This window comes from Mesocricetus auratus, unplaced genomic scaffold (genome assembly GCF_017639785.1).
Source record: "Mesocricetus auratus isolate SY011 unplaced genomic scaffold, BCM_Maur_2.0 Super-Scaffold_15014, whole genome shotgun sequence".
NCBI lineage: Eukaryota > Metazoa > Chordata > Mammalia > Rodentia > Cricetidae > Mesocricetus > Mesocricetus auratus.
In genome coordinates, this window is record NW_024429186.1 from 70,273,971 (window position 1) to 70,296,646 (window position 22,676).

A 22,676-nucleotide genomic window follows, 5' to 3' on the forward strand; every position below is an offset into this window, starting at 1 on the left:
TAGAACGTGGTGGAGTGCCCAAAAACAATCTTTTGGGAGAAAGTGCAATGAGCAGGTAACCATGAAATCTCTGTTTTAGAAGGAAGGTATAATTACACATGCAGGTAGGCAGCCATAACAAAACTATTTCACTATATGCCAAAAATAAATTGCCTTCTGACCCAAGTAAGAACTAGCAGCTTTAGACCTTGAAAAAGAAGCTCATACCAAAGGAAACCAAGATAAAAACCACAGGAAGACATTTAGAGAGTATATCATCCACAGGTGCAAGATAATACTAGGTCCCTGGGAATAAGGTGGGAGCCCCTGACAAGTCCAAATCATACCAAAACATGGTCCTAAATGCAAGCACTTAAGAAAACATTATTCTTAAATTCTCTTCAGTCAAAGAGACCTCTTAGAACATAATGTAGGAGAGGGCAGTATATAATTTGTCTTAAAGAACTTTCAGTATATATTAGGTTATAGAGAAGGCTATGAAACTACTTAGATGTCAATAGCCTGGAAACAGGTACCATTCACATCTTCATTATGTGGGAAAGTATGTATATTATTTGTGCCCATTCAAGTCATCTCTGAAACCAAGCTGCATAAGGTGGAAATTAGTTAAAGATGGAAGATTTTATGTTCTACAATAACTTGGACTACAATGTATATGGTCTATAATGAGTTGTGTTTTGGTGGTTGTAAAAACTACTATGTGTTCCTCAAGTCTGGATGGCCCAGTGATTCTAGAAACCTTATAAATAAAGTATATAGACCTTCACTCATGAGAGAGAATACCCGCAGTATTTTCCTGAGATATGTGCACCTCATACGTGCTCTGTGGCATTCCAAGCTTCCAATTGTTTCACAGATTTTCATTTCAAGTGTTTTTAATTTTGGTGAGTCTCAGTGTGCTTGGAATTAATGTGAAAGACAGCAGAATAGATTGCTTGCAAGTGTTGCCTCTAAATAGTAAAGGAAATGTGTGGGTGTGAGAACTGATGAGAGCTTTAGTGTAATAATCTGGAGTGGAGGAGCAGATATCAATTAAAGCAAATCTTTCATGGATCTTCGGTTTGACAAATCACCTCTCTGTTCAGCAACAAGTAGCTGTTGTGGGCTAACATTAAATCAATGCACTAAAAGAAAAGTCTTCAAACTCATTCCCTATGTCATTACTCTGAAGAGAGATTTATTTATCAGAAAGTCACCTTTGATTTTCAGAACAAGAGAGGGACATGTGCTCTGTGATTCCAGGTAGTACTTGATTTCCAGGCACATGGAGATTAGAATGATCTGTTAACCTACTTCAGCTCATTAAATTCAACAGAGAAGTAGCATGCAGTACAGAATAATGACTCTCATAAATCTGCATTGGCTGTCGATTTACTGAACAAAGCATTCACATGTAAAGCTATTCTGCCCATTTACCTTCATACAAAATACATCACCAAGCCCCTTCATGCTCTGACAGGCATTGTTACCAGCCACCTATACAACGTGCTTATGTCACTGATGTACACATATGTGGAGCATATGCTTTTAATCTGTCTTGAACATTTGCATTTTTGTGTGATACATGTTAATTTTTAAGAGAATGTCACATAAATTTGATAAGCCATATTTGGCAAATGGAATTTTTGCCTTACAATTTATAGACTACAAATACAATAGCCTTCTCCTTGGCATCCTCTCATGCCACCCCACATTAAGACCTACCCACCACCATAACAGCTAGGAAAATAAATCACTATTAGAGTCTAGCAACCCTACCACAGTAGCACATGAGTATTCCAACACAGCTGAAACATAGGAGAATAACCTTAAAATAGTGAAATGAATGTGATGGAACTCCTTAGAGAGGAAATGAATAAAAATACCTTACAGAAATCTTTCAAATCGAAATCATCTCAAGATCTGAAAGTTGAAATAGACTCAATAAAGAACAAAAAAACAAAACTAAGAGAAATCTGCAAATGAAATATTTAGAAACTGAAGCAAGAATCTCAGAGACAAACTTCACCAACAGAATCTAAGAGATGAAAGAGACAATCGCAAGCAGCGAAGACAAGATAATCTTAGTCAAAGAAAATGTTAAATAAAAAAAATGTCCTGGACAAAATATCCCAGAAATCTGGAACATTATGAACAGACAAAATCTAGGAATAGAGGAATAAAAGAAACGCAGGTCAAGGGTACACAAAATATTTTCAACAAAATCATAGAAGAAAAATTTTCCTGACCTAAGGAGATACCTATCAAGGTACAGGAAACATTCAGAACACCAAATAGACCATCCCAGAAAAGAAGTACCCTCAGCTCATAATAATCAAAACACTAAACACAATTACAAAGAAAGAACATTTAAAAAATACAAGGAAAAAGACCAAATGACATATAAATGTAGACCTATTAAAATAACATCTGACTTCTCAAAGAAGATTGTAAAATCCAGAAGAGCCTGGAGAGATGTTCTGCAGACTCTATGAAAGCTCAGATGCCAACCCAGACTAGCATTCCAAGAAACCTTTCAATCACAATAGGTGTGGAAATTTCATGATAAGACCAAATGTAAGCAACATCTATCTACAAATCCAGGTCTACAGAAGGATCTAGAAGAAAAATTCCAGCCAAAATAAGTTTACAACACCCAAGAAAACAGGGAATAACTAATTCCAGACAACCAAATAAAAAGAGATGAAACACACACACACACACACAAACACACACACACACACACACACACACACACACACGCCAGCAAATTAACAGCAGTCAACAAGCGCTCCTCGTTGATATTTCTCAACATCAATGGTCTTATTTCTTCAATAAAAAGATAAAAATTAACAAAATGGATTCAAAAACAGGATCCATCCTTTTGCTACCTCCAGGAAGCACCCCTCATCATAAAGGGTAGACATCACCTCAGAGTAAAAGGTAAAAGAATTGAAAAATATATTCCAAACAAAAGAACCTAGGAAGCAAGCCAATGTAGCCATTTTATATCTGACAAAATAGACTTTAAACCAAGCTGAATCCAAACACATATGGAAGGACACTACATATGCATCAAAGAAAATATCAGCTGCTGGGCTGTGGTGGCACATGCCTTTAATTCCAGCACTCGGGAGGCAGAGGCAGGCGGATCTCTGTGAGTTCGAGGCCAGACTGGACCGACAGCCTCCAAAACAATACAGAGAAACCCTGTCTCATAAAACCAAAAAAAAAAAAAAAAAAAAAGGAAAGAAAATATCAACTAAGGTCATTGTCTCTTGAAGCTTTCTCTAAAACTAACCACACACACAGACAAAAGCCAGACTCAGCAGATACAAAGCTGAAATAATGTCTGTATTATATCTGATCATCCTTCATTAAAACTGAATATCAACAACAGAAAGTTTATGCAGTTACAGAAACTGAACTCTGTTGAATGTAAATGGGTAAAGACATAAATTAAGAAATAAATTATAAACTGTTTAGAGTTGAATGAAAATGAACATACAGCATAAGTGTTTATGGAACACAATACAAGTGGTTATAAGAGGGAATTTCATAGCACTGAATGATTACATTTTTTTTTAGAAATGGAGAGATCTCATACTAGTGACTTAACAAGGCACCGAAAGTTCTAGAAGAGTGGTTCTCAACCTTTGTGTCAGGCCCTCTTTGTGGGATAAAATAACCCTCTCACTGGAGTTGCTTAAAATCATATTATGAGTCATAACAAATTTGCTACGTAACTGTAGCAAAATTACAGTTAGGAAGTAGCAACTTTATGGTTGGGATCACCCAACATAAGGATCTTGTCTTAAGGGACCACAGCATTAGGAAGGTTGCAAATAATTGCTCTAGATCAAAAACAAGAAATCTCACCCAAAAGGAATAGACAACAAGAAATAGTCAAACTTGAGGCTGAAATCAATAAAACAGAGGAAAAATATCGACAAAATAATAAAAAGAATCAATAAAACAAAGAGTTAATACTTTGAGAGAATCAATAAAATTGACAGACCTGTAGCCAAATTAACTAAAAGGCAGAAAGAGAAGATATAAATTAACAAAATTCTAGAAGAATTGTGGGGCCATAGCCACAGAAACTAAGGAAATCAAGAGGATCATAAGGACATACTTTAAAAATCTGTACTCCACCAAATTACAAAGTCTAGAGGAAATAAATTTCTCAATATCTATCACTTACCAAAGTTACATAAAGACCACATACAACATTCAAATAGGACAATAACCTCCATTAAAACAGAAGTAATCACTAAAAATATCCAAATTATGTCTTAAATAACCACATTTTTAAAAGCTCAATGATAGGTTGTTTTAATGCAGGATTAAACAAGATATCCAAAGAGGTCTTAGTGCTAATACAAAATTATCCCATGAAATAGAAAGAAATGTAGCATTTCCCAATTCATTTTATAAGGCCACAGTTACCCATAAAGATCCAATAAATAAACTGAATTGCAGATCAATTTCTCTTATAAACATAACTGAAAAATTCTCAATAAAATACTTGCAAAATGAATTCAAGAACACATCAAAAAGATCATCCACCATGATCAAGTAGGCTTCATCCCAGAGATGCAGGGTTGTTTTATTATATGTAAATAAAAAATGTAATCCATTATATGAACAAATTTGAGACAAAAAGACCCCACATAATTATGCTATTAGGTGCAGAGAAAAGGTAGTTAACAAAAATCTAACACCCCTTCATGATTAAAGCTGTGGAGAGATGAAGGGGCCACAAGGGGCACACTTCAACATAATAAAGGCAATTTACAGCAGTCTCATAGGCAACATTGACCAGAGGGGAAGAAACTCAAAACATTTCCCCTAAAACCCATAAGAAGACACAGTTGTCCACTCTCTCCATACCTATTCAATATAATATTTAGAGTCTTAGCTCAAGCAATAAGGCAATTTCAAGGGGTGAAAGGGGCACAACTGGGCAAAGAAGAAGTCCAAGGATCTTTATTTGTGGAAAATAAGGTTTTATGTGTAAAAGACCATAAATACACAACCAGGAAACTCCTGCAACTTAAAAACACTTTCATCAAAGTAGCTGGATATAAAATTATCTCGCTAAAACTTGGAGCTCTCCTATATACAAATAGCAAATGGACTGCGAAGAAATTCAGAGCGCTGGAGTGTAGCTAATATGCCCAGTGACTCTTCATTAGAGAAAACTGATTTTCCATTTCCAAATAGGCATAAATCACAATAGGTTTTGGTTAGAAATGTGGCTTTTTATTAACATCTCCATCTCAGTGACAGGATACTTGTCTGGTTGGAACTTGTGCAATCTGCTGAGAGCCTTTATCATTTGTTACAGAAGTAGCAATTAATATTCTAGGTATCAACCCACTAGAATTAACTTCTGATGGAGAAAATTTTCCTTGCAAAGTCTGCAAGAAATACAGACTCAAAAATAACTGTTGCTATGAATTTGACTGTGTAATCTTGATATATAGAATATATACGGGGTGCTTTACATTCTCAACAAGGCCCCACAGAAAGGAAATTCCTTCTCACTGAGCTGTCAGCAGTTAGAACTTCCACGGCTTATCCTGAGGCTGGAAGCAACAGCCTTCAGATCTCATACAGCCTTCCCCTTTTATATAGTGCAGGGAGAAAATGCTAATATGGATCTAGGGCCCATTTTCCTTCCATAGTTTATGCAGGTTTCAAGGCTACTGTGACTGTGTGCTTTCAGCTACCATGAAAGTGAAAGCAAAACCCAGTGCATATAGTATTCCTTCCTTTTTTTTTTTTACATTTATCAATTATAAGCTTCTACTGTGTCTTCCTTTTTATACTTATCAATTAATTGTTAGCTTTCATAACCCTAACCCTCACCACCCCTTCACCTGTGCCCAGATGTTCTACAAGTCACTTCCCCACTGAGACTGGCTTAAGTTTGCCCACACATTTTACAAATCATGTCTCCTGTGAGACATGAGGTATCCTGCTTTTTTTCAAGACCTTATCTGCCTTCCTGGCCTTGAGTGATATGCAAACCTGGTATCCTTGCTATTGCCAGAGAACTGTAACTGTGTCTGTGGGTGTATAAACTGAAACTCTTGTGTGACTGAAACAAAACTTCTAAGAAAACTTTAAAGGAGACCTTTCAGAGGGAGAATTTTTAGAGAGAACTTTTGAGGAGAAATCTTAAATAGAGCTTTTTGAGAGAGAAGTGTGGAGAAAAATTTGGAAGAAAACTTTAGCAGAAGAACTTTTGTGAAGAATAAACAGCCATGAGAAATGTGATACTTGTATGAGCTGATTTGTTCACCCTTTTAAGCCAAGCCTTACCTCTCTGCTGTGATCCTCTGGCCTGGGTCCTGAGAGGGCCCTGAGCCTGAAACTTGGAGGCCCTTGCTAACAGACCTTGTGTACTCTGTGAGTTCATATGCCTATTAGTCCTGTTGTGTCTGGCAGTTGCTTGGAGACATCCATCACTCCTGGTTCTGACAATCTTTCTGCCTCCTTAAGCCTTGAGGGAAGGGGTTTGATAAAGACTTCCCATTTAGGAATGAGTATCTCAAAGTCTCCTACTTTCTGCCCATTGTTCAGTTGTGTGTTCATTAATATTTACTGCAGGAAGAAAATTTTGTGAGGTGGATTGAACCAACTAAGTATGGCTGTGACTATTGATTGCTTCCCTCCCTCAACACCTTGCATAGTGCCTTCTGGTACTATGAAAGCTATTCCTTAGGCAGGAGGTTTTGTGGCCATATCTGGCTTGATTCTTGCAAGTCCTGTGTCTGAAATGCATGGTATCTTCAGCATTAGGGACTTACCTTCTGCTTCTGTAAGAGAATAAATGCAACCGTCTAAAGCATTCAGGAATCAGTTAAAAAAGAAAAATAACTAAAGCACAGATGTCAAAATTTGGGTCTGTGATCAGCTAAAAAGTCTGATATTGTGAGCATATCCCTAGTTCCTGGTTTTCACATCCTCTGGCCTTTGTGCTGGCACAAGGCATTTCACAGCAGTATGTGTTAGGGAAAAGGGGATGATCTCACAGCCCATAGCATGTGGGGCAAGGCTTAGCATCAGGCTATGGTCATTTGCCATTTCAAAAAAAAATAAGAAATGATATCTGTGAAATGTCCTGGGGCACTCTAAGTAAATATGTGGAGTCTCACAGCACAAAATACTTAAGGTTGTCCATTCTTGGCCAGCATTTTTAACTCTATGTTTTATTAAAAATGTCTATATCTATCTTAAAATTATTTTTGCCATGATGATTTGCTCATCTACAAATTTATGCTGCTTAAGTAGTAGTTTAAATGTAAATTTTAATGAATGTTATGAATCAGTGCCTAATTTGCACATTTTCTTAATTACCTGTGGTTTGGAATAATCCATCCAAGATGTTCCCTATTACCCTGGATAATTAAGAGTTGACCTACTTTCAAATTTTTGAGGCTCAAATAGAATGAATTCTAGTCAATTTCCTTTCCTAATAGAAAAAACATCATTTATTTAAATAGTCCATCAGACATAATTGGAATGTAAAATCTTGTGATGAAAATTAACTTTCAAAGGTCATAGAGTCCAACTCTCTAACTTGAGTAGACTGTCAAACCAGCATGATTATGTCTTGACTCTGTAATATCCTATTTGTAAACTGCAGAAAAGAATGTGGACTAGGCAGGGGAGAAACCTGATCTTCCTCATCATCTGATTCCCTGACATAAAAAAAGAAAGGACAGTTGCTAATGTTCATGATGTCTAGCCAAGGTCTGCATCTACACATTCACAAAGATTCACACAATGTGAATCTCTGATTGTTAGTCTGTCTTTGTCTCCGTCTGTCACTTTCTTTGTATCTGTCTGTCTGTCTGTCTGTCTGTCTATCTCTGTCTCTGTGTATATGTGTTTCTCACTCTGTGTTTCTCACTCTCTTCCCTAGCCTCCCTCTCTTTGTGTCCATCATCTTTTTATGATTAGAGGGAAATGAGCTGCATTGATTGATAAGGATTTGGTTTTATCTTTACTTTTAAAGGCTCAGAGAAATTAGCCTCTAGATTCAAACCAAACATGGAAGCAGGGTTTTCCCCTACTCAAGGTGTTTTGTTTGTTTTGTTTTGTTTTGTTTTGTTTTGTTTGGTTTTGTTAGAGACCCTGAATTCACAAAGAGAAAGAACTTCTGTGAGTCCTACTCAATGCTCTTATATTATTATAAATCACATAGATCTTCTAATGAAATTCTTGTAACTCTTTATCCTGGAAGCTTCTTGTGGAACTACTTAATATTTTCTGTTCATGCCCAGCAAACTGTCTTTACCAGTGATGCACTCAAATTTAGAACAAAGGTGCCCCTCTTTGATTTGTGCCCACCGTAACTACTTACCATCTTCTTTGGACACTATACTCCTGGCTAATGTCAAGAGACTTCCGCAGACAGTATTTGATGTATGGTTGAGCTGATGAAAAGTACTAGTTCAAAGGACTCTCCTTCTGTTTGAATCTTGCTCTTGTATACTCTAACAATTCACCCAGTCTTTGCTTCATCCACTTCGGTTCACTGAAACTACTTGAAAATCACTCAGAGCCAAAAAATCTCAGATCTGTCCTTGGATCCTCTTTTTCTCTCATATCACATACATACAACCTATGTTCTCAAAACATTGACCACTTTCTGGTAGACTGGAAACATGATGCAAATTCCTCCTATTCTGTTTTTAATCCTGTTTTCAATGTAACTTTGGTACTATTCCCATTAAGAGATAATAGTTATGGCTGGAGAGGTGACTTGGCAGTTAAGACCATTTGCTGCTCTTGCAGACAATGTAATTTTAATTTCCAACTCCCACTAAGTGATTTACAACCCTCAATAGCTCTAGTTTTAGGGGATCCAATATGTTTTTCTGACATCCTTAGGCACCAGGCACACATGTGGTACACAGAGACACATTCAGGCCAAACACACACAATCAAATTAATTTATTAAACACTTTAAAGGAGGTATGCTATGTATTTTCCTGTCATCTACATCTGCACTAGAATTTTAACTTCTTTTGAAGAATATAATTTTGAAGACATGATATTTATTATGTGACTCTGAGGAAGTGATTTAGAGTTTCCATACCCCTCTGTGTTAGATTTCTATCATTGTGATAAAATATACAACATAGTCAGTTCAAGGGAGAAGCTATTTTATTCTATGTTTAGAGAGGTTTTGTCCTTGTTCAACTTGTGTCATGGGGAGACAGAACATCACATGGTGTGTTCTTCAAAGACAAACTTCAGCAACCTGCTTCCTCCAAATGATCCTCACCTCCATTCGACATGAATTCATCAGATGCTTTCTGATCCAGTCACTTTTCAAACTCACCATCAACTCTGGACCAAGCAGAGCCTCTAGGAGGACAGTTCATATCTAAATCACAGCTGTTTCCTGAGCCGTAGGCCACTAGTGGGTAAAAGACTGAGTGAAAAAGAAACCCTGGCCACCGTTCCAATGTGGGGCATGAGCAAGTCTAGAAGCTCTCATCAAAAGAACAAAGAAGCCAACCCACAGAAGTATGATAAATCATAATTTCCTTTAAGACACCAATTTCGTGGTGGTATTTCCCAGTAATGGTGATACTTCTCTTCACCTAAAGAGATAACTGAACCATTACCAGCCTGGAATGGACAGAATGCATCAGATGGTTCTAGAGTGGTCTTTATACTTCTGTCTTGGGCGACTACAGTCCCTCCCCACCACAGCATAGGAAGTGGTCCCTTCAAACAGGCATCCAAGCACACCAGTTGCCTGATGTAAGTATGCAAAACTTCTGTTTCACTGAGAAAATCCCACAGTGCATTGCGCGTCTTAAAGCCACAACCTCACTGGCTTTGTCTTTCACTGTGCTGTCCTTTGCCATTGTGACTCAGCCATACTGACTCCTGCAGCTGCAACTGAACATGCTAGGTGGTCTCCTGTGCTCCCCTTCTACTGGCTGCCCTCTCTTCTGCAGTGCTGTTGTTGAATCTTTGCTTGACTCTGAGCTGTTCAATGAGGCCTTACCTGACCACTTTATCTAAAAAATCTTCATATCCTTCCTTGGATTCCTAATCACACATACCTTTTCTATATCTCTTATAGACTCCCGTATGTTGTGTTTATTATTTGGTTTCCTCCAAGAACAAAATCAAAGCCTTATGCCAACATTGTTCATTATTGCATTTCAGACACCCAGAGCTGTGCTTGGCATACAAATGTTACTGGAAATTTGTTGAATGCTCATTATGGACAGAATGCCATTGTGGTCTTTGGCAATCCATTTCAAAGTTTTACAGATCTTGTCAGTTTTCAGAAAGTCCATGAATATTTTTATGGTTTGAAATACACCTTAATCATTTTGACAAATGATATAGAAAATATGTACACCCAATTACAGTATCCATTAAATTTTGTATTAATCGAAGCAGCCTTGGTATTGCCATAGATGGAAGCATAGGACCAATTTCTTCCCCGTTCTTCCCCACACTTTCTTTTCTAAAACTACTCAGTCCTTCAAGTTTTCTTGAGTCTTTCACACAGACTGACTTGACATCTATTGTATTGCACAGAGCTCAGTGCCCACAGGCAATTACTTGAAGAAGAAGAGGCCAAAATAGAAAACCAAGGAACCAGGTACAGCACGTTGAGGCCAGCAAAGACAGTAAATATTTCCAGAATACTGGCAAGGGGAAATACCAGAAACAACCAGCAATGGTTTAAATTGTCTCCATGTCTTTAGAAGGAAAACAAACAAATAACATCAACAACCAAAAAATGAAATTCAAAAAAACAGTAGTGACTTATGCTTATGACCCAAGAACTTAGGAGACAGAAGTTCAAGGCCTGTCTGGTTTTCACAGTGAGTTCCAGGCAGATAGTTAGACTTTTTCACAAATAAAAATAAAACAAATCACAAAATATGACCACCAATATCATGGAGCTGACTAACAGATTTGAAAGTATTGAAAATGCAAAGGGAAATTTTATAAAAATGGTTATAATCATGTTGGAGGACCAAATATTAGAATAAAGAAAATAAAGCAAAGAATGAAACATCAATAAACATCTACTAGCTTCTGGCATAACTCTCATGAAAATCATTACTTAATTACTAATATTTACAGCAAATATCTTACTTAATTGTGAGTTTTGAAGCTATTCTTGTGAAATTACCAACCAGAGATATGTTTACTATTTCCTTGTCTTCTCAGGTTGAAACTGGATATGCTACCTCATGCAGCAGGAAAAGGAAAGAAAGAAAAGGCATAAAATTACAAGAATATCTTATTGCCATCATTTACAGACAACATAACTTTGTCCTTAGAAAAGGAATCATATTATATTACTTTATGTTTTCCTAAAATTATTTACAATACATATGAGTGTATGTGAATATATATATTCCTTAAACAAAGTTCTGCTACTTGGGCTGGAAATGCTCCCCACAAGAATCATTCATTGACAAAAACTCCAGCACCAGACAAAAGAAACCTCATCCACATGATGGTAAGAACAATAAAGGCTGTTGTAATTGACCTTGGTTGCTTCTTTGTCAATGAAGGTAAAGCCCCTATTATTGAAGACACAGCCCACTTAAGACACAGGACTTGGATTATTCAACTGGACCCAACCTGAAAGTCTCCTTTTCCACAGGCTATCTTCCATAGTATCCAAAAGTGTTATGTAAGCCACAAAGGTAGGGAAGCACTTAATATTCCTACCATTTGTGACATCTGTAAAGCACAACAATGACCAACGTGTTAACAGAGACATAAAGATACAATAGCACACTTACACACTGATCATAATTAATAACTTTCCAAGTGGACTTAAAGCCTATTCAACAGGAAGGAAAATGTTCCTGGCACTAGAAACATAACCAACTACTTGGGGGAACTAATGAGGTCATGTATATTTAAAATGAATCTGCTACTTCTACTTTTCAAAACCAGCATAAATTCTAAATACATTCAAAATCATATCCTTATACCTACAGATAAGCTTGGCTATCAGCCTTTATCTAAGAAATTTCTCTTTACAGCAAATGGATACCATTAACTATAACAGAGCACAATGCAGAAATCAATGATTTGAGACCCCCACACCATTCCCAGCTTCATTGAATACATCTGTAGCACAGATCCTCTATCTATGGCTCAAGGAGCATAGAAGAGGAGGCAGAAGAATAATAAAATAACACTAGGAAGTCTGCTGTGAAAATTCTCTCCTAGGCTATGCAGACAGGGCCTAAACAATGACAGTACATATCAGTAGACATACTAACAGAGAGGGCTGCAAATCTTAAGTGATCCTACCCCTAGATAAAGAACTACAGGCAACTAATGACTACAGAGATTAGAAAAGCTAACTTCTAGAGATGAGCTCACTAACTGGATACTGAAATTGTCAGCCTCAAAAGCATGTACACACAAACAACAAAGATAGATCAGAAGTTTATATTTATATATTTCTGCATATCTATGTATGTACATGTAAATATTTGTATGTAACAACAATCTGTTGCAGAAGGTTTCTTTGTCCCAGCTGGTCTCGTGGCCCTTGAGTCCCATATAAATACACAGAGATTTGTATTAATTATGGAATGTTGGCCAATGTCTAGGGCTTCTTATTGACTATCTTTGTCTTAATTACTAACCCATTTCTGTTAATCTAAGTATTTCCACATTTTCTTATCTTACCAGAGGAGGGTCTGGACCTCCTTTGGTGGCCTACATGGTGACTGTTCTGGCAGGCCCCTCTGCCTACCTTTCCCAGAATTCTCTTTGTCTCCTAGTTCTATCTTCCTACCTCATTGGCAGAACAGTGTTTTATTCATTAACCAATTAGAGAAACATAAATAGAGTAGGACAATCCCTATCAATAATCAAAGACAAAGAACCTATCAATTTGACGAGGGGCATTTGGGAAAGGTTAGAGGGAGGTAATATGGGAGAGGCTGGTGAGAGAGAACATGGGAGGGACAAGAGAGAGTAAAAGGACATACATTTCAATTTTAATTTAAAATATATTATACAAGAAAAATTTTAAAAGTCTATAAGTAATGTATGAGAATTAGTAAATCAGTTTAAAATAGTCTCTTCATTCAATTTTATCAAAAAATAAATTATATTTTCACATGAGAGGAATAAAAATTGATTTTCAAAAATTCAACCCTTATAATAGTATATAATATCAATATAATACTGAAAATAAATAAAAAGAAAGTTATAACAGGCCTCATTTGTAATAGATTCATGACACAAAGAAAAGTCATTTATACAAATGGGGAACTTACCATGTCTGTAGAGTACAAAAATCAGTATTATAAATTTTGATATAGCCCCAAATTGCTCTATAATTTAAATTAACATCCAGCTAAAATCTCAGTGTATGTTTATTGTCAAACCAATGTTGAACATATATGAACTTAAAAATACCTAAATACATTAAAGCAAACTTAAGGAAAAATGCTTACAGAAAAGAGGTCTCAGTAAGACATAATTCTAAATCATGGATGTTAAGACAGCTTGGGATAGAAGCAAGGATGTATAAAGAAGAAAACAAAACTAAGCAGACAAGTGTCTAGAAACAGGCCCACAAATGTTGCCAGCTACTACTCAACAAAGATGTAATGGTAGAGGGGGAATTCTATTCATTAAAAGATTCTGGTGCAAATATCAACAAGTTTGTTGTTTTAAAGCATCTCCAGGATCAAAAGGACAAAGTGAGAAGCTGCCCTAGTGCTGTGTGGAAAAACTGCATTCCTCAGTCCCAGACCAAGTACATATTTGCCCTCAGGAAACAACACATTTCTTTGGGTCCCTTTCTTTAACAGTAGCAAGAAAACAGTGCCCCCTCTAATGCACTCTAATAGAAGCATATGGCTGTGGGGGCATTAAGTGGAGAAATTATGGTAGTCCCAACCTTCCTCTAACCTATTTTTCAAGTTTCTCTGGTTCCTAATGATAGTAAAGGAAAAACCACTCATGGGATTATATATTAGAATGACATTTAAGAGTAACCATACTCCAAATCTGGAATGTTTAGTGAAGGGATGCTAGACAGCCCGAGCATGGCAAACATGACTCTGGCTGCCCTTACTCTACTCCACCATTCCCTCTGCCTTGCTAAATCCATTAGATTACATTCCTAAATCTAGCCACCAAGGCCTAGTCCTTTCATTGGTCACTTCCTCCTCCTAAGGCTGACTACAAAGGTCCAGTAATCAAAGTATTGAAGTCCAGCAATCAAAAGCCCCATTGGCTTACTTAGTTAACATGCATGATTAAAATATACCACAGTATCCTAGCCCATTCTAACACAGACCTCCTGTTTTGTGTTCTTAAAAATCACGCCTACAAGAACATTTGCTGCCATTTTTCTGCCTGAATCAGGAAGCAGCTACTTTTACTTTTCTTCCCCCATGTAATAAAAGCTCTTCTGTGTGAAAATAAGTGTTTGAAATTTGTGTCTAATCTGGGGTCTAGGAGGGGATCTCCACTGTGTGGGGGTCCCATCATTGAGGTCTATGGGTAGTGGGAGCTTTGTACCACATGGCCTTCAAAAACGAATTTCTGCTCAAAAGTTTAAATTATTCTTTGCTGCAATGTAACCCATATCTTGATGTAATGAAAAATCCCTTTAATCCAAAGTTAAGGTTCAAGGGACACCGATTTTTGTTCACCTCATATTCCCCAGAAGTTTCTGTTCAGGTTAAACACTGTCATGAGCATTTATCAAAGAAAACACAGACTTCAAAGGAGTACAATTTAAAAGACCTGCCTTTTCTCCACCCAAATTACTAAATGCACTGCGGCCTTCTTGAACATCTGCATATTTCTAGTTCCAGTGCCTAGCACAGGGTTCTGCATTCAGTGAGTGTTAATGAAATTTAATTAATATTTACTTTAAAGCCTTTGAGAAAACTAAGTTCTCCACTTTCTAGTAGATTTTTGTTTGACACTAAGGAGTCTTTTCCCTAAATGTGTAGGGGTCAGAGAAAATGCTTAAGGAAAATCCCCAACTCTAATAGGATGCAAGAACAAAGAGAGTTTATTACCAGTGTGGGGGTCAAACACCTGCATAAACTGGCAGTGGCCTTGGCAGGAGCACATGGGCTCCTTTTAAGCACAGATACGGAATTTCAGGAACAGTTTGGGCATCTCAAGCATAATTGGCTAAGTAGGCAGCACATTTTTGATAGGCTGAGGTTCTAGATTTTTATCTTTGGACATATTTGGGCATGCCTGGGCTTGTTTCAGGGGGGTTACAGGAACTGTCTTTTTTTTTTTTTGGTTACCTTATTGTAGTACTGCAGGGCTGATTGTGTTAAGCCGAGATCGTGGAACCCCCAAAATACTGCCACCAAGGAGATGACTCACCAAATGCAAGAACAAAGGTTTTCTTTATTACGAGTTGCAACTCTGGACCCTGCCCATTCCGGAACAAGCAGAGTGCTGCTTTTTGGCTGAGGGTGCTTTTAAAGGGGAAAGTTCAAAAGACTGGATATCTTGAGATTACAAAGTTTTAATGGTTATGTCGGATAAAACACTGTATGTTTAGGCAGGATGCAATTAAGCAGGAAGCTGTAGAGGAAATAAGTTTGTTAATTATCTCCTAGGCAGCGACTTTTACAAGTTGACAACTATCTGATATTCTTTTGGACAAAAATGTTGACACAGATGGGTGTGTTATCTGTTCCCAGGGCTCTATACCTAGTTCTTTGTTTGGCCTTATCTGTAGAGGGCTGCCTTTTTGGGAACTCAGAGAGGCTTGGTAATTTTCTTTTTCCTAAATAGGCTCTGCAGTCTAAGTTTTAGACTTTTACTAATTTTCCCCTTTCAATTCAAGCCTTGTGCATGTTCTCTCTCATTCCTGTTGGTAGGGGTATTGTTTGATTAATAGATCTTTGTTTAAGAAACTGAAACTTGTTTGCTCAAAAAAAAACAACAACAACTGAAAATGGGAAAAACTTAGACCTCTCAGATGTACTGAAATTAATTTTAGAATTTCATGTTTAAATGGATCAAAGCAACTCAAAAGATGGTTTGAAAGGGCTGAAAACAAAATGTCTCCTGTGGCAATCATGCTGTTTGGTACCTGGGTAATAATTCTCCCATGGGGAGAAATCTAAAAGAATAACCATTTCTGTACTCAGCACACTTTTTAAAATCAGCAACAAAAGAAGTACTGTCCATTCCAAGAACAGTTTCTCTATAGTATATTCAGGAACCCCTGTACTACAAAATGCATCCTGAAAATCAGTAAGCTTTCAAATTATCTTCAACCCTTGTGTTGAGCAAGTTTCCTCTCAGACTGAAACATTCCATTCTATGGGGGACCTAATTAAGAGAGAAAGTAAACAACTCAAAATAACTTCAGGAAGTCCCTGAAACTGACCAGATTTACTAGGCCCCTCCCACTCCTGCCCCAACAGTATATAAACAGTGAAGACTGTTTATACAGAGCGTCACTCTGTATGACAAGATAAACTACAAAGAAGACTTTCAGACAAGCACAACTGGAAAACACAGTGACCAACCAAACAGCCTGAAAGCCACAGAAACTATCTAACTGCCTCAAACAAACAAAACCAGCTTAGCTGCCAGAAAGAGGCTGGGACCGACTAAGCTACCTCTTAAGGACACTCTTCAGCTTGTTGACCTGCCTGAAAGCTCTGCAGTATGCTCCAGGTTCCCAGCTTATGTGAACTGTCACCCATGCTGGGAAGGCCTCTGGTAATGCAGCTGCCTTTGAGTCATTTCTGATCTTTTTAAGTAATTCTAAATCATATTTCTGTATCTCCAATAAAACTCACTGGTTCCCCAAATTGGACTTTGATGGTTTCCATACTTTGCTTTCTCAGTCAGTTCCCTCTCTGGGGCAAGTAGACAAATAAGTGTGTGTGTGTGTGTGTGTGTGTGTGTGTGTGTGTGTGTGTGTGTGTGCATGTGTGTGTGTGTGTGTGTGTGTGTGTTCCCAAGAAAAGTCTGTTACACAACACCTGCACACATGTTACAGAGGCTGAATCAGTGTCCATCTTTGCCAACATTTTTACTTTTATTATTGATGACTAACTAGCTCCTTCCCATTCCTCCTATCATCTTCCCCTTGAAGCAGAAGATAAGTGAAACTGGAAAGAGAAGCCTGAATGATTTAGAGGACTGTGAGTGAGACAAGTCCTCCCCATAATTTCCTATTTCATTTTCTGGAGCTGCAAGGATCTTTTTCTCTCCTGCTATTACATTAAAAAAGGAAAGTGTTCTTAATTGTGCGGAAAGCCTTTGTATCTATATGTCTTTCAGAGCATGTAGATATGTTAAAAATTGGGATATAAGAAATTATTCACAATGGCTTTCTGGACTCATGCCAACATTAAGGTTTAAAATACAAAAATTAAAAAATAGAGACACTCTAAGCACCCTAATATACACATGTTCATGAGGTAAAAAAAACTTAGATATTCTTACTTTAATTTTGCATGACAACAATGATCCAAATTTGTGATTTTTAAAAGGAACAGAAAAATATTCCTACTACTTCTGCAGAATTTCTTATAACTATAACTCAGATTCCATGTTTCACAGAAGAAAACATGAAAAACACAGATGTAGTAAAAATAGGCTTTAAGTGTAAGCAGCCTGTCCTCTACCAAGCCTGATTAAAGCAAGCCTCCAAAATAAATCTGGTTTCCAAATCATAAACGATTACTTTAGATTTCTTGAAAACTGAATGAAAAAGTCAGTTAATTAATATGTTACATGTAAAATTGGTTATTTACATCTATATGAAACACTTCTGTGATTCTTGTAAGTACGGACTACCTCTCTGAAATGGTTCCCAGTGATTTATAATTCCTGGGCTTGTACTAGTAATTCATAGCTGATTCTGGGTTTATAATGCGAGTGATGCTATATTACTTCTGAGACTCCATTATAAAATGAACTTTGTTCTCCTGTGATGTGTGCTAATAGTCCTCCCAGAAGTGGTAGGATATCAAACAAATAGTCCAATGCCAGGTATAGGACACCTCCCTTTTGAGTTATTGGTCACTGGAACCCCAAATCAATACAGGCTATTGTGCGCTTGGTTGCCCACTGAAACATGACTGTAAGACCCTATTTTTAAAGACATCATAGACTTTGGCAACAACACATGGAGAAATCAAGCTGGTACCGACCTGGAAGAGTCTTCCCTGCCAACTAGCTTTCACAAAACTAAAAGGTGCTATGTAAGTTGCTGAGGGAGAAAACTCATCAGCAGACTTTAACCCTGCAAGCTATAATAATGACTGGCATGGCAAGGTAAGTCCACTGTTGCAAAAGAGATGTGAATGTTATGGAGTTAATCAACAGGTTTCTGCTTAGATTCGTAGGTAGGAACTCACAACTTGTTCTGGAAACTTTACCAAGAGTTTGTTGATGAGGATGCCATGTGCCTTAGGGTAAAACCTACGACTATTGTTTTGCTAAATGGACATGATGTCAAACTGCCTTCCAAACACTTATCCTTATACCCATGGGTTAGCGAATCTCGTATCCCTCATTAGAGCATCTTACCAAATGTGGTCAAAGTGCAAAAGATAAGTGACTGTGGAGTGTTCATCCCCAAATGAGGTATTTATGTTACTCCACCTTGAAAGCCTCAGGGACCATAACAGAAGAGTCAGTGAAAGATAGCAGGTTCATGAGGATTTATGCAAATTAGTGTCTTCTGAATACAACATGGTTGTAGCACTTAACAAACTCTCAGCAACTGTGATTGCCTGCATAAGAACAACATAATAACAAACCAGTGAGCATTCTAGCACAGATAAGGGAAGAGTTCACCAAACTCTAAATCTGGCTCAGAGTTATTGGCAGCTGATAGCTGTTGAAGAAAGGACAAGGCAATTTTTTAGTCCAGGATATGGTCTCTGAAATTGGAATTGGTGAATTATTTTTTTGCCATTTTTTTATTCTTTTTTTTAAATTTAGATAAGAAACAAGGTTGCTTCACAAGTCAGTTCCAGGCCCCTCTCCCTTTCCCTCCCCTCCTCCCGTGCCCTCCCCCCACCCCCACCCCCGTTATCCCGTCATTCCCCCAGGGAGGGTGAGGCCCTCCATGGGGGTGTCCATAGTCTGTCATTTCATATAGGGCAGGGCCTAGACCCTTCCCCAAGAGTTCAGGGTGAGAGTGCACCTCACATTGTTCTATGGGAGTCCAAAGTCCGTGTGTATACTTGGGATGGGTACTGATCTGCTGCCCAAGGCTCAATAGATTACCTAGGCCTCCTCACTGACACCCACATTCAGGGGGTCTTGATCAGTCCCATGCTGGATTCCCAGGCTGATGCCTGGGATTCAAGAGTTAACCTTTGTCTGGTCAGCTGTTTCTGGGGGTTAAACCAGCCCAGTCTTAATCCCTTTGATCATCAGTCCTCCCTCTCTGATACTGGCTTTCTTGAGTTCATCTCAGTACTTAACCAGCCACTAAATGTAGTTTCTGTTTCCCAGACTCTCTGGCCATAGGATTGTAGGCTGGCACTCCCCAGATCTATGTCTAAAATCCATATATGAGAGAGTACATGCCATGTTTCTCTTTTTGTGACTGGGTTACCTCACTCAGGATGGTTTCTTCTAGTGTCATCCATTTGCCTGTGAATCTCATGATTCCATTATTTTTTTATTTTTTTATTTTTTATTGGTGAATTATTAATGATAAAAAAGGGTATGAAGTTTGAAGAATGGCATGGGAAGGAATCTAGGAAAGTGAGACCAGAAATGAAAATGATAAAATTGCATCATATCTACATATGAAATTCTCAAAGAATAAATAAAATTAGTTTTTAAAGACAGAATTTATCTCCTAGCATGTATTCTTGAATCGGTATATGGAGGAGGACAGCAATTGAATACCTGGCTGCATCCTGGAGTGGCCCACATGGAATAACTGAGTCCCCTATTCAATAGAAGTTGTGCTATCATAGCTCCTCCAACTCAGTTTAGCTTTCAGATAGCTGAAAATTGGCCCAAACCCACAGTAGTAAGTATCTAAAGACATGTGTTGGGTAAGAGGACCAAAAAAGAAAAAGAAAAATAAAGACAGAAAACAGGAAATAAATATAAAAGCAATAGCTGGGAACAGGAGGTCTTGCAAGAGCTGATGAATTATGCCAAGTAAATTCATTAGAAATACAGCATAGTATATACTATTTGTAGAGGAAGAAATGACCAAGTTCAGCAGAGAGTGGAGTCAAATAATGTTGGCAAAGAGAACTTGGGATACCTCAGACAGAACTGCCTTAGCACTAATAACCACAGTCCAGGGGGAAGAATCAGGCCGCCTTCCCCTGAAACTGCAACCTAACTCCTAAGGGAGCTGACTCCAGTCTCAGGTACGTCTTGCCAAGTCCATCTTGGACATGGACACATAACTAGAGTAACATTTGTGCATTCATTGGAGCCTCTGAAAAAGTCTTGGATGGCTCCAGCTCCTCACAGACAGACAACTATAATATAGCTGCAAGTGCTGAGACAACCAAACCTGATACATTATAAGAAGTTGCCAATTTATGTTATAGACTTGCCAGTGATTTGTGTGTAGTCTGCCATGACTGAAACACCCCTGGACTCCTTTCTAACTACTTACTGTCTCTTCACCATTACACACACACACACACACACACACACACACACACACACACAATATAGCCACCCTTTTATACCTTATAAATTGTCAGGAGTAACATCACTTCTGCACTCCCTCCTGCATAGAACAATTTATCTCTCTCCTGCCCGTTTTAGGAGAGATAGCTATTTTGTATCTCCACAGTATCCATTGTCTTTAATAATATTAAGTTACTTCCCTCAGACAGGAAGCTGAGTTCTAGCTGGAAAAAAAGTTATTTCCCAATAATTTATTTTCCTTGTACTCAAAGATCTTCATCTTGGTTAAGACTTACACACAGTGTCATAAACAACCCTAAATCTCCAATTAACATGAGTGGATCAAGAGTACTCGCTTCAGTGGTTCATACCAATAATCCTAGCATGCCTAGGATTGAGGCAGAAGACTGAATTCAAAGTCAGATTGTGAGCTCAAGTATTCCTGTAGTTCATGGAAACATGTGGTCTAAAAAACCTAAAACAAAAGCAAACCAATAAAAGAGGGTACTCTCTGCATTTAAATAATTAAACTATAAAGTAAATAAGCAAAGAGCCAATCCATTAAAACTTAATAATAAATAAACATAATTTTTTGTCTTAGACATCTTTTGAAAATGCATTACAGTATTTGATTATAATTGACTTCGTTTAATGCTTGTGACCTACCATGTAATAGTTTTCAAGCCTTAAGAAAATAACTTTGCACATAAGTGGATCTCTGTCAAGAGTTAAAATGTTCTGTTGCATCTTACAGCAGAAGGGGAGATTTAGATTTCCTGAAAAATAAATAAACATTCCCATTTGCCTCTCCTAAGACATGCAATGTTATCTTTCTGATTCAAAGTTGTTTGCTAAATTGAAGTATGTGTTTAAATACTTTGGGGGAAAGGAGGATGGGGAATAATTTCTACTTAAGTTATCCATAAGCTGTTTCCTTTCATTCTAGCCTTAAATAATTAACATGCTAGTACCTGTGTTTTGTTGAAAAATATAAACCACAGGAAATGGAGATATGTGAAACATCCCTTATCATTCCCCATCCTCCCTTCCCCTCTTGGCCCTCTTCATTTGCAGCATTCCAACAGACTCCAAATTCTCATAGCAAGTGTCACCATCTGGCCTGAACACAGTATGTCCATCACTATCACTTCCGTCCTTTGCCACTGTTTGATGCTCTTATTTTTAACTTGACTCCAGAAAAAAAAGAAAACAGAAAAATTTACTACATTCATTGACAATGGATATGTAAAGGTTAAAATTGGGAATCTTGTAATGTTTGCGTATTTCTTTTATTTGTACTTCGAAAAAATTAATTGCTCATTTTCTAAAATCTTCTTTTCTCTTTCTTAATAAATAACCACATAGTTAAAAGAAAATTAATTAGAATAGCTTAGCAGCATTGACCATGACATCAACAACTCCCTAAAAGTCTACATATAAGTTCACACACAAAGCGTACTCTCAGTCTTGGACAGTCTCTCCTTCCAGTGAGTGAGGATAAGAACAAAAACCCAAGGATGTACACAATGCAGAGAATAAAGTTGAGGGATCAATGCTAGACAAAATAAATAAATAACTACCTTAAAACCTGGGGGACATTGCAGAAAAGGAAACAAAGTATACAACAGCAGGAAGATGGAGAGACTGAGTGCAAAAATCTGTCTCCTAAGCAGATTGTACAATGGCCTTTAACAACAGAGAAACTGAAGGCCTTAGAACAACTGGTACAACTAAATGCTCAGCATACTGAAGAATCAACCATCCCTTGGAATTCTCCTGTATTTGTAATTAGAAAGAATTCTTGAAAATGGAAAATGGTAGCAGATCTAAGAGCTGTTATTAAGGTGATTCAGCTAATCAGCTTTCTAGAGTTTGGAGTTCCTTTGCCTTCTATATTACCTAAAGGATAGTTTCTTGTAGTTTTTCATGTAAAAGATTGTTTCTTCACTATACCTTTACAAGAAAAAGACAGAGAAAAATTACCTTCTTGGTGCCTATTTATAATAATTCACAGCTTGTTAAAAGATATCAATAGA